The sequence below is a fragment of the Simochromis diagramma genome, unplaced genomic scaffold (genome assembly GCF_900408965.1).
Source record: "Simochromis diagramma unplaced genomic scaffold, fSimDia1.1 OVJJ01000753.1, whole genome shotgun sequence".
NCBI lineage: Eukaryota > Metazoa > Chordata > Actinopteri > Cichliformes > Cichlidae > Simochromis > Simochromis diagramma.
In genome coordinates this window covers 152,641-164,944 of record NW_024387523.1, presented here as the reverse complement: position 1 = coordinate 164,944, position 12,304 = coordinate 152,641, and the positions used below count along the sequence as shown (strand labels likewise).

At 39.0% G+C, this 12,304-nt stretch overlaps 1 protein-coding gene and 1 long non-coding RNA gene across 2 annotated transcripts in view; both read right to left on the bottom strand.

Moving 5' to 3' along the window:
• The window catches only part of LOC120726645 (class I histocompatibility antigen, F10 alpha chain-like), a 162,419-nt gene that overhangs the window by 19,339 nt on the left and 130,776 nt on the right, over positions 1-12,304 (bottom strand). The gene's annotated exons all lie outside the window — the stretch shown is intronic.
• Positions 272-7,741, bottom strand: LOC120726654. Its single transcript, XR_005694363.1, has 3 exons — positions 7,421-7,741; positions 951-959; positions 272-285 (listed from the first exon to the last, which is right to left on the bottom strand). It is a non-coding gene; the product is annotated as an uncharacterized LOC120726654 (long non-coding RNA).

Here is a 12,304-nt window from a genome sequence, read left to right as displayed (position 1 = left end):
CAGTTTGAGTTAGCGGTGTTGGGATCAGTGTTCCTGCATTTACAGCCATGATCACTGACTTGTGATTCCTTCTTCTTCTTCTTTTTTTTTTTTTTTTTTTTACAGCTAAATCTTCTAAACCTTGTAAGTAAATGTTCCATGTAGACACTTTGAAGAATGGGTTTTACTGAATCTAAATTAGTGACTGAAATCTAATGCATGGAAACAAAGCAGATGACTGGCAGTGTGTTAGAAATGAATGACAGCAGCTCAGCTGGTTGCTGAATTTTTGATGTTTTGATTTTTCTTTTTTTCGTAGACATGAAGACTCCATCTGAAAATAATCCTGAAACAAAAAGGAGCCATTCAGGTCTGTCTGTTTGTACTTGGATTGGAGGATATTTAGAATGTTAGATATTAAAATCATGTCTTCATACAGTCTGTTACAGTAGTTGCTGTTCACAGCTATAGAGCACTAAACAGAACAGAAACAATTAGAGTGTCAATACTGAAAAAAAAAAAGAAATTGGCTCACTATGTTCAGCAGTGATCTACAGTAACAAACCAGCTCTGTGCATCACTGCACGTCTTGTTACGTTAATCTGTTTGGCCACAACTGTTTATCAGTCTTACAGCTTCAGCCTTTCTCTGAACTCCTCAGGATCTTCATTTATTCTGCTGTCTTGGTCATTTTTCACCACCACACATCCTCATTCTTATTCTTCTTCTGCTATGGCCAGGATGTTGCACAGTAAACTACCTGAGCAGCTCTTCCATGTTCACTGTTTGAGATTTCTGTTGTGCTCACATAAATGCATTTTATAACACTAATGATTTAATCCTGTCAGCACTGCAGATTTTCAAAGATTGTTCTGACCTACACAAATAAACAGTGCTAACATATTTTTAAAAGTTAAGCTATTCAAATGCCAGAAACAGAACAAAATAAATCCTCTTGCAACTCAGAAAACTTTGATTCTCTCCCTGTGTTTGTGTTTGTGTTCATGCTGTTTGCCTATATTTAACACTATCGTCAACATCAACAGATCATATTATTTTTTCCTTTACTTGAACCTTTTTATTCATTTTGTATTTTTCCTCCTCAGATTCAGATTCAAAATCGTCTTCAGATGGTTCTTCTGCAGATATAACCAGCAAAACTCAGCTGATGGCAAGTAAGTACAGGCTCTCTGTGACACACAGCCTTAATCTTTGTGTGGTACTGCATGTTTTTACTCATTAATCTCATGGAGTTTTATACTTTAATGCATTTTGATTTACTAAAAACAATTCTGATCTGACTCACCAGCTGTAGATTTCAGGTATAAAGCTGCCATCGCCCTCATATTACACACGTTTCTTTTCCTACAGTCGATTGTTTTTGGGTTCTCAAAATGCCCTTATCTAAAAACAACATCCTCATAGGGAGCAACATACATGCTGAACATGGCAACCTTTAGCAAAGAATTAGGTGCAATAATAGGCCTGTTGGTTATTCTAACTGAACTAGGCATTTTTATGACACATCTTATGTGCACATCTCTCCAGTTTCTGTTTCTTGTCTTGGTAAGAAACTGTGGCACAAAATTTGTAACTACAGTCATGACTTCCACTAAAACCCTGTATATAATAACAAGGCCATCTAACAGATTTTCACTGGGGAATAAGTAATTAGTTAAACTGTATAACTAGTGACATGATAGACGAGGAACGTTTGTGTGGAGATGTTGGGCGTCGGACATGTTGAGTTTTTGACCTGATTGTTTTTTTTTTCTTTAGAGTAATTCTGACAAAGAGAGTGTAATCTGCAACAAAGGTAACTGATGTCTCTGAACACATCACATGTACCACATTCAGTCATCTTTGTGTTGTACTGGATGCTTTAAAGAAATCCTTAATCTTTCACACTGATTGCATTTGCTGATAAATTTAGAAATTTTTATTCACTTGTCATTAATGAAAGCTGAATTTTTGTCTGAACAGGAGACACTTTGAACACTTGGACTAACTACACTTCATGAAGAATCTGCATCACTGAACCCCTGAGAAAACATTTCTCTGTTGTAATGGAAGGGGACATTTTTATTGCACCCATGACACACCTTGTTTCTGAAATATGCACAAAAAAAATGCACTACTGTTTGGCCAAGATACTTTTATTAAACCAGCAAGTACTGACCAAAATGATTCATATTAAGAACAAAATTAAAAATAGACAAATAAATAAATTAATAATAATAAATTAATAACAACAACAATGGCAATAATAATAATGGTAAAATAAATACACTCATACATAAAAATGAAAACACTGAAAAATACATAAAAAGTAGAATTATAATTTTTATAATTTTACTTTTTTCACATTGTAGGTCTTTTTTTTTTTTTTTTTTTACACAATAATGATGCATTATCTTAAATAAAGATGGTCCTGAAGAAGATAAACTACATCTGTAGGATTTATGTGTGGGGAGTCTGAGTGTGTATTACCATTATTTAGTTTTAATGCCACTTTTGGACCTTTTGCTTACTAGGTGAATATGCTAACCACTACACTTTTGGAGGCATTGTTTTCAAGGTTAGTAAGTTGAAAATAATAGTTCCCTGATTTGTTTTGCTCTGCTTTGAATTGACTGCTGATCAGTTCATTTACAGTCAGTTTACAATCACTGTTTTTTTATAAGCATCAACATGAAGCGTCTTGAAATCCTGAGTTTAAGATTTATAAAAGCTGCAATAAATAATTTGTTGTATCTTTAATACAAATATGGATACTTGGATGAAAGCTATAAATAAGGTATTGCAAAAAAAGCTGTACTTTTTATTATTGCCATATCTATGTTTTGTTCAAACCCTGGTACACATGACAGTGATGAACAGTCATGACTTTAAAGGTAACTGTATTACGTATATACTACAGAGACATGTATGTACATATTTTATTACTGTTTGTTCTGTTTGACAGTCAATACTGCTATCAAAGTTACAATGTGTGTGCCTTTTGTATTGTAAAAACTACTTTATGTTTGGTGTTTCAGGTCACCTGTTTTGATTTATGGAATCAGGGAAATGAGTCTACTATATGGGCTCAAAATGTGGTCATAAATATTTTGTACTTGTAAAAAAGATTTGTGTGTGCGTAAAAAAGATATGTGTGTAAAAAGAATTTGTGTGTGCGTAAAAAAGATTTGTGTGTGCGTAAAAAAGATTTGTATGTGTAAAAAGAATTTGTGTGTGTGTAAAAAAGATTTGTGTGTGGACTTAGCCCAAAAACCCCCCTGCAAGTTACAAGTACGAATTTTGACCCTATTTTTTCTTCCTTTCATCTGATTGGTCAATGTCATGTCAATCACAAATGTAACAATCCAATCAGAGAACAGATGGGTTTGGCTGTCGCAGGGGCGCTTTTTAGACGTAAAACACAATAAAAACATTAAAGCTGCAAGCAGCGTTATGAGGGCCCTCGCACCCCCGGCGCGTCGAGCCACGCCCAACACCTAAAACCAGCACCTCCGATCTGATGTGACATTGATGGATTTCATGCATTTAACCACCAGCTAACATTTCATCTTATTCAACCAGGATTATAGTCGTCCCACTAGGTGGCGCTCTAACCATTATGTACAAATGGCATAACAAACGTATCCGAGCTCGAGTCTAATCATGCCTACGACCTTTGGGAGAGATTGGACATTGTGTTTTTGAGTGACAGCAGATTACTGCTTTTTGGCGAGTGATTCAGACTCCACGTGCCGCCATAACCACCCCGTTTCCCTGAACGTAAAAAGCTTCGCAATTTAACAACACAAAGGTCTTTGGATTCTACACACTGAAGAATAGTTCAATCTGATGAAATCCCTTGGAGGAGTTCGTGAAAGTATGAGGCCTGAACAGAGGAGAAAATGTCGCCAAAATTACACATTAATTTTAAAATGACTGACTTCCTGTTGGATTTGGGATATTGCTCCAAGAGACTTTTTTGTACATCTTGATACCTCCTATAAGCTTACCAGGTTTCAGACTCATACATAGAACACAGAGCAGGGGCTGTGGTTTTGAAATTTTGTAGGGGGCGCTGTGGAGCAATTTCGCGCTATTCAATGAAAATGATCACATGACAACAAAGCCTTCATCCATTTGGAGGTGTGTGCCAAATTTCAAGCCTCTATAAACTTTCAAAGCCCCTCAAAAGCCACTTCATCTTTCATGGTGAACCGCGTTGCCACCAGGGTGCGCCATTCAGTTTAAAGTCACAATTTTCGCACTGAAGCATCACGAAGGACTGATGGTGATATTCACCGCTTTTGAGGTGGCCACGATGAACCTGTGAAAATCAGTACAACAAAATTAAAGCCATGACATTTCCTGTTCCCACTAGGTGGCGCTGTCCGTATTTCCGACAATGGGCACATCAATCTGTTCAGGGCGGGTCTGACATCATGCCTGTAAAGTCTGGTACTGATCAGACTGGATTTCATTGAGTTATACTAATTTGTTTCTTCATGGCGTGACATCAAAGTTCGCCATGCTGCTGGGGTCACACCCTTTCGCGAAAAGTCACAGTTTTCACTGTAACCCAAGACCAACTCCTTAAGGCTTTCCTGGAGAAATTTGAGGCTGCAGATGTCACCCATCACTATACTGTACCCCAAAGTGTAAAACATGACATTTCCTGTTCCCACTAGGTGGCGCTGTCCTTGATGTCAAATATGGCAGTTGAAATATGTTCAGGGGTGGAGCCTTATCATATGTGTTCACTTTGGTCAAGGTCAGAAAATGTATGACAAAATGAGAGGCAATAAGATTTTCATGGCGAGTCATCGAAATTCGCCATGGCGCCACGGCCTCATAGTATTGTGAAAACTCAAAAGCTCCGCAATTTAACATGGCACAAGGGTGTAGTTGACACTGTCCAAATTTGAAGTTTATAGGACCAAATCCCAAGGAGGAGTTCGTTAAAGTACAAGGCATGGAAACGGTAAAATCAGAGCCAAAATGTCACCTTCAATCCAAAATGGCGGACTTCCTGTTGGGTTTAGGACATTGCCATAATAGACTTTTTTGTTCGACTCTGAACGTTATATAGGTGTACCGACTTTCAAACTTGTAGGCCATACCCATACCGGGGGCTCGCGTTTTTCATTTTTCTAGGTGGCGCTACTGAGCTAATTTTCCCTGGCCATGTCTGAGAACATTAAAATACGTAAATTTTCACCAGACCTGACGCGTGTGCAAAATTTCATGAGTTTTCGAGCATGTTTAGGCCCTCAAAAGGCCGATTCATTTGCCGGAATAATAATAATAATAATAATAATAATAATTAAAGCTGCAAGCAGCGTTATGAGGGCCCTCGCACCCCCGGCGCGTCGAGCCACGCCCAACACCTAAAACCAGCACCTCCGATCTGATGTCACATTGATGGAATTCATGCATTTAACCACCAGCTAACATTTCAACTCATTCATTCATGATTAGTTAGTCGTTCCACTAGGTGGCGCTCTAACCATTATGTACAAATGGCATAACAAACATTTCCGAGCTCGAGTCTCATCACGCCTATGAGCTTTGGGAGAGATTGGACATTGTGTCTTTGAGTGACAGCAGATTACTGCTTTTTGGCGAGTGATTGAAACTCTACGTGCCGCCATGAACACCCCGTTTCCCTGAACGTAAAAAGCTTCGCAATTTAACATCACAAAGGTCTTTAGATTCCACACACAGGAGATTGCATCAATCTGATGAAATCCCTTGGAGGAGTTCGTCAAAGAACGGTGCCTGAAAAGAGGGGAAAATGTTGCCAAAATTGCACATTAATTTTAAAATGGCTGACTTCCTGTTGGATTTGGGATATTGCTCCAAGAGACTTTTTTGTACATCTTGATATCTCCTATAAGCTTACCAGGTTTCAGACTCATACATAAAACACAGAGCAGGGGCTGTGGTTTTGAAATTTTGTAGGGGGCGCTGTGGAGCCATTTTGCGCTATTCAATGAAAATGGTCACATAACAACAAAGCCTTCATCCATTTGGAGGTGTGTGCTAAATTTAAAGCCTCTATATACTTTCCAAGCCCCTCAAAAGCCACTTCATCTTTCATGGTGGACCGCGTTGCCACCAGGGTGCGCCGTTCAGTTTAAAGTCACAATTTTTGCACTGAAGCATCACGAGGGACTGATGGTGATATTCACCGCTTTTGAGGTGGCCACGATGAACCTGTGAAAATCAGTACAACAAAATTAAAGCCATGACATTTCCTGTTGCCACTAGGTGGCGCTGTGCGTATTCCCGATAATGGGCACATCAATCTGTTCAGGGCGGGTCTGACATCATGCCTGTAAAATCTGGTACTAATCAGACTGGATTTTATTGAGTTATACTAATTTGTTTCTTCATGGCGTGACATCAAAGTTCGCCATGCTGCTGAGGTCACACCCTTTTGTGAAAAGTCACAATTTTCATTGTACCCCAAGACCAACTCCTTAAGGCTTTCCTGGAGAAATTTGAGGCTGCAGATGTCACCCATCACTATACTGTACCCCAAAGTGTAAAACATGACATTTCCTGTTCCCACTAGGTGGCGCTGTCCTTGATGTCAAATATGGCAGTTGAAATATGTTTAGGGGTGGAGCCTTATCATATGTGTTCACTTTGGTCAAGGTCAGAAAATGTATGACAAAATGAGAGGCAATAAGATTTTCATGGCGAGTCATCGAAATTCGCCGTGGCGCCACGGCCTCATAGTATTGTGAAAACTCAAAAGCTCCGCAATTTAACATGGCACAAGGGTGTAGTTGACACTGTCCAAATTTGAAGTTTATAGGACCAAATCCCAAGGAGGAGTTCGTTAAAGTACAAGGCATGGAAACGGTAAAATCAGAGCCAAAATGTCACCTTCAATCCAAAATGGCGGACTTCCTGTTGGGTTTAGGACATTGCCATAATAGACTTTTTTGTTCGACTCTGAACGTTATATAGGTGTACCGACTTTCAAACATGTAGGCCATACCCATACCGGGGGCTCGCCTTTTTCATTTTTCTAGGTGGCGCTACTGAGCTAATTTTCCCTGGCCATGTCTGAGAACATTAAAATACGTAAATTTTCACCAGACCTGACGCGTGTGCAAAATTTCATGAGTTTTCGAGCATGTTTAGGCCCTCAAAAGGCCGATTCATTTGCCGGAATAATAATAATAATAATAATAATAATAATAATAATAATAATAATAATAATAATAATAATAATAATAATAATAAACAGAGCAATTACAATAGGGCCTTCGCACTATCAGTGCTCGGGCCCTAATAATAATAATAATAATAAACAGAGCAATTACAATAGGGCCTTCGCACTATCAGTGCTCGGGCCCTAAATATGAAACAATGAAAGCATCACAGCAGTCTCAATACAATCATAATTAAACCTTTGTGTGTTCATCTTCACTAGAGTTTAGTTCATGTTGAGACTCTGGAGGGTTGTGTGGGTTCTGTTTTTAACACATTGGTGGGTTTGTTTCTGTTTATATATCAGTAAAACTGCATTGCTCTTTCTCTCCTTTTTGTACTTTTGCTTTTCAATAAAGTCCCAAATAATCCAAATTTCTGTGACTTTTTCAAAAATAAAATGTACACTTGGCTAAAGTTTCATGAATCCAGCCCAAATATTAATGGATTAGCTACAATATAACTTGTGATAGTAGCTCAGTAAGTTCAGGTGTAATGATGCCAGCTCAGGTCCATTAAGTGTCCTTGTGACAAAAGCATTGTTGTGTGTGTTGTATTGTGGTTCGATGTTTGCTTTTGTGGATGTTTATTTTTAGGGCCCGAGCACCGAGAGTGCGAAGGCCCTATTGTATCTGCTCCGTTTCTTCTTCTTATTATTATTCAGGCAAAACAAGGGCCTTTTTGAGGGCCTAAACATGGTCAAAAACTCATGAAATTTTGCACACGCGCCAGGTCTGGTGAAAAATTTTGTATTTTAATGGTTTTACATATGAGCACTGGGAAATGGCTCTGTAGCGCCACCTATGCCTTGTTAAATGCAGCCCTACGAACACATCGTTTGAGCTACATGTATGAAATCTGGCACACATGTGTACCATGCCAAGACGAACAAAAAAGTCTGTGGGCCCATTGACGCAAACCCAACAGGAAGTCCGCCATTTGGACGTGAATGTGACATTTTGGCTCTAATTTTGCCATTTCCATGCCTCGAACTTTTTCGAACTCCTCCTTGGGATTTGGTTGTATAAGCTTCATCTTTGGTCAGTGTCAACTACACAACTGGGCCATGTTAAATTGCGGAGCTTTTGAGTTTTCGTGATACGGTGAGGCCGTGGCGCCACGGCGAATTTCGATGACTCGCCATGAAAATCTTATTGCCTCTCATTCTGTCATACATTGTCCGATCTGGACCAAAGAGCACACATATGATAAGGCTCCACCCCTGAACATATTTCAACTGCCATATTTGACATCAAGGACCTAGTGGGAACAGGAAATGTCATGTTTTACACTTTGGGGTACAGTATTGTGATGGGTGACATCTGCAGCCTCAAATTTCTCCAGGAAAGCCTTAAGGAGTTGGTCTTGGGTTACAGTGAAAACTGTGAATTTTCGCGAAAGGGCGTGACCCAAGCAGCATGGCGAACTTTCATGTCTCGCCATGAAGAAACAAATTAGTATAACTCAATGAAATCCAGTCTGATCAGTACCAGACGTTACAGGCATGATGTCAGACCCGCCCTGAACAGATTGATGTGCCCATTGTCAGGAATACGCACAGCGCCACCTAGTGGGAACAGGAAATTTCATGTGTTAGACTTTGTTGTACTGATTTTCACAGGTTCATCGTGGACACCTCAAAAGTGCTGAATATCACCATCAGTCATTCATGATGCTTCAGTGCGAAAATTGTGACTTTAAACTGAACGGCGCACCCTGGTGGCAACGCTGTTCACGATGAAAGATGAAGTGGGTTTTGAGGGGCTTGGAAAGTTTAAAAAGTCTTGAAATTTGGCGCACACCTCCAATCTGTTCAGGGCTATCTTGTTATGTGATCATTTTCATTGAATAGCGCAAAATGGCTCCACAGCGCCCCCTACAAAATTTCAAAACATCAGCCCCTGCTCTGTGTTTTATCTATGAGTCCAAAACCTGGTAAGCTTATAGGAGATATCAAGATGTACAAAAAAGTCTCTTGGAGCAATATCCCAAATCCAACAGGAAGTCAGCCATTTTAAAATGAATGTGTAATTTTGGCGACATTTTCCCCTCTTTTCAGGCACCATTCTTTGACGAACTCCTCCAAGGGATTTCATCAGATTAATGCGATTTCCTGTGTGTGGAATCTAAAGACCTTTGTGATGTTAAATTGCGAAGCTTTTTACGTTCAGGGGAACGGGATGGTCATGGCGCCACGTGGAGTTTCAATCACTCGCCAAAAAGCAGTAATCTGCTGTCACTCAAAAATACAATGTCCAATCTCTCCCAAAGGTCGCAGGCATGATGAGACTCAAGCTTGAAAAGGTTTGGTATGCCATTTGTCATTAATGGTTAGAGCGCCACCTAGTGGGACGACTATAATCATGATTGAATGAGATGAAATGTTAGCTGGTGGTTAAATGCATGAATTCCATCAATGTGACATCAGATTGGAGGTGCTTGTTTTAGGTGTTGGGCGTGGCTCGACGCGCCGGGGGTGCGAGGGCCCTCATAACGCTGCTTGCAGCTTTAATTTTCATTTGGTTTACCAACACTAGACTTGACAATTTGCATATGATGAAGTAACTGACCTCACAGCCCATTGTTCCTTCAGTGGGCTGGTTTCAGCCATTATGTAAATGTACTGTTTATAAGATTGGGGAAACCTGCAGCCAGCTGAGACTGAAGAAGTCACCTGGATGAGTGACGAAATGTTTCTCCCACTGAAAACTACGTCCAGATGAACAGAATCAACCTTTTGGGAACACCACACTTTATAGACTTGTGCTTTCCAGAATGGTCGCCTGAATCAGGTAGAGTATAAAAGGAGCCCACCTGCTTTTAGAGGGGTTGGGTTCTTTGGCGTGTGTTGGCACGTAAACTCATACTTTATTTAATAAAGACTACCAGTTGATGGCAAAATTGAATTCCAGTCTCATGCCATTTTGTTTGAACTGACACATGACCGCCAGCCAGCTTGACGGAGTTTAAAAGAACTGTTAGTGCAGAGATTTTGAAACAATGTTTGCCGAACATTAATAATCAAGGCTTCTTAAAACCAAATGGTGTTACAGCTATAGCCACTGTTTGGTGTTTTAACAGTGTAAGGCTTGAGATGCTCTCAGCTACATGTCTCAGATTATTTTAGTTGCTGATAGTTTAGCAGAAAATCTACACTGAACCCTTCAAGCCAGTAGATCCACAGTATGAATAAATATGATTGTAAACAAAAAGCAAACTGATAACAATTTAATGATTCAGATTTAGTCCTGTGAAGTTTACATTTATATGTATTTATGCTTTACATATATATCACATATATAATTCATTCAGAAACAGACTTTGCACATTCAAAACATGAGAGGACAATAAGTGCTGCAAAATTATTTATATTTTGAGCTAAATGCTCCTTCGTCCTACAAGCAAAACTAATTTCCATGTGCTCTGAACGCCAATGTGAGATTTAAAAGGTGTTTCTTTCAAAAATGGTAGTATTATGTTTAATGTTAGTAAAACTGTCAGGTTAGATTAGTATGTGTTTCTGAGTTTGAGGCTGAGGTCCAGGAGAAACTAAATCCAAAAGCTGAATGACAAAAATCCCCTGAGCACAGTGAGCTGCACCAAGCTTTAAAAAAATCATTCTTTAAGCACTAGAAAACATTTTTACTCTTATTTTTAGTCTCTGTAAACTCTAAATTGTTCTGGCTAACAAAATCTTTTGCACCAAAAAAGCAGCTATATTAGAAATCAAAACATTTATTATAATCAAATGTATTTATTTGTACTCTGAAAGAAACTTTTTAAAATTATTTAAGAAAAAACTTCTGTAGATAAATCTACATTATACTTAAATGTTGAAGTATCCAAAGATGATGACCTTGCCTGGAACAATATTTTAATATTTAAGGAAAAGAAACTAAAAATTTACAAAATTAGAAAGTACTTTATATTCTGAGGTCTCATTTCTCATCTCACATGACTTAATTCAAACACTTTTCATCCAGAATGTCAGGAAGTGTAATAATGTGTCAGTGCTTACTGACAAAACTCTCTGTAAAACCACTCGGGTCAGTTCTGATTGGATAGGATTTTTCAGCCTGATGTCACTATTAAAAAAGCAAAATCTGTGTCTGCGTTAGTACTACATATAGAGCTTGCTTCTTGGTTTAACTCCATCTCATCCCAGTGTATTTCTCAGATGGAGTTAAACTGGGATTAATAAAAAAAATCAAACAAACAGTACATGTAAATACCTGATTTTGCTGTCTGTCTAAGTTTATCTGTGGTAAAGATGTGATATTAGCTGTTAGTACAGTGGTATGCAAAAGTTTGGGCACCCCTGATAATTTCCATGATTTTTCTTCATAAATCATTGGCTGTTTGGATCAGCAATTTCAGTTAAATATATCATACGGCAGACAAACATAATGATATTTGAGAAGTGAAAAGAAGTTTATAGGATTTACAGAAAGTGTGCAATAGTTACTTAAACTAAATTAGGCAGGTGCATAAATTTGGGCACCCCAACAGAAATATTACATCAATATTAGGTAGATCCTCCTTTTGCAGAAATAACAGCCTCTAAATGCTTCCTACAGCTTCCAATGAGAGTCTGGATTCTACAAAACATCTCCAGTTCAGTCAGGTTTGATGGTTTCCCAGCATGGACAATCAGCTTTAACTCACACCATAGATTTTCAATAATATTCAGGTCTGGGGACTGAGATGGCCGTTCCAGAACATTGTACTTGTTCCTCTGCATGAATGCCTTAGTAGACTTTGAGCAATGTTTAGGGTCGTTGTCTTGTTGAAATGTCCAGCCCTGGCCAAACTTCAACTTTGTGACTGATTCTTGAACATTGTTCTCAAGAATCTGCTGATACTGACTGGAATCCATGCGACCCTCAACTTTAACAAGATTCCCAGTCCCTGCACTGGCCACACAGCCCCACAGCATGATGGAACCGCCACCACATTTTACTGTGGGTAGCAGGTGTTTCTCTTGGGATGCTGTGTTCTGTTTCCGCCATGCATACCGTCTCTTGTTATGTCTAAATAACTCAATTTTAGTTTCATCAGTCCACAGCACCTTATTTCAAAACGAAGCTGGCTTGTCCAAATGTGC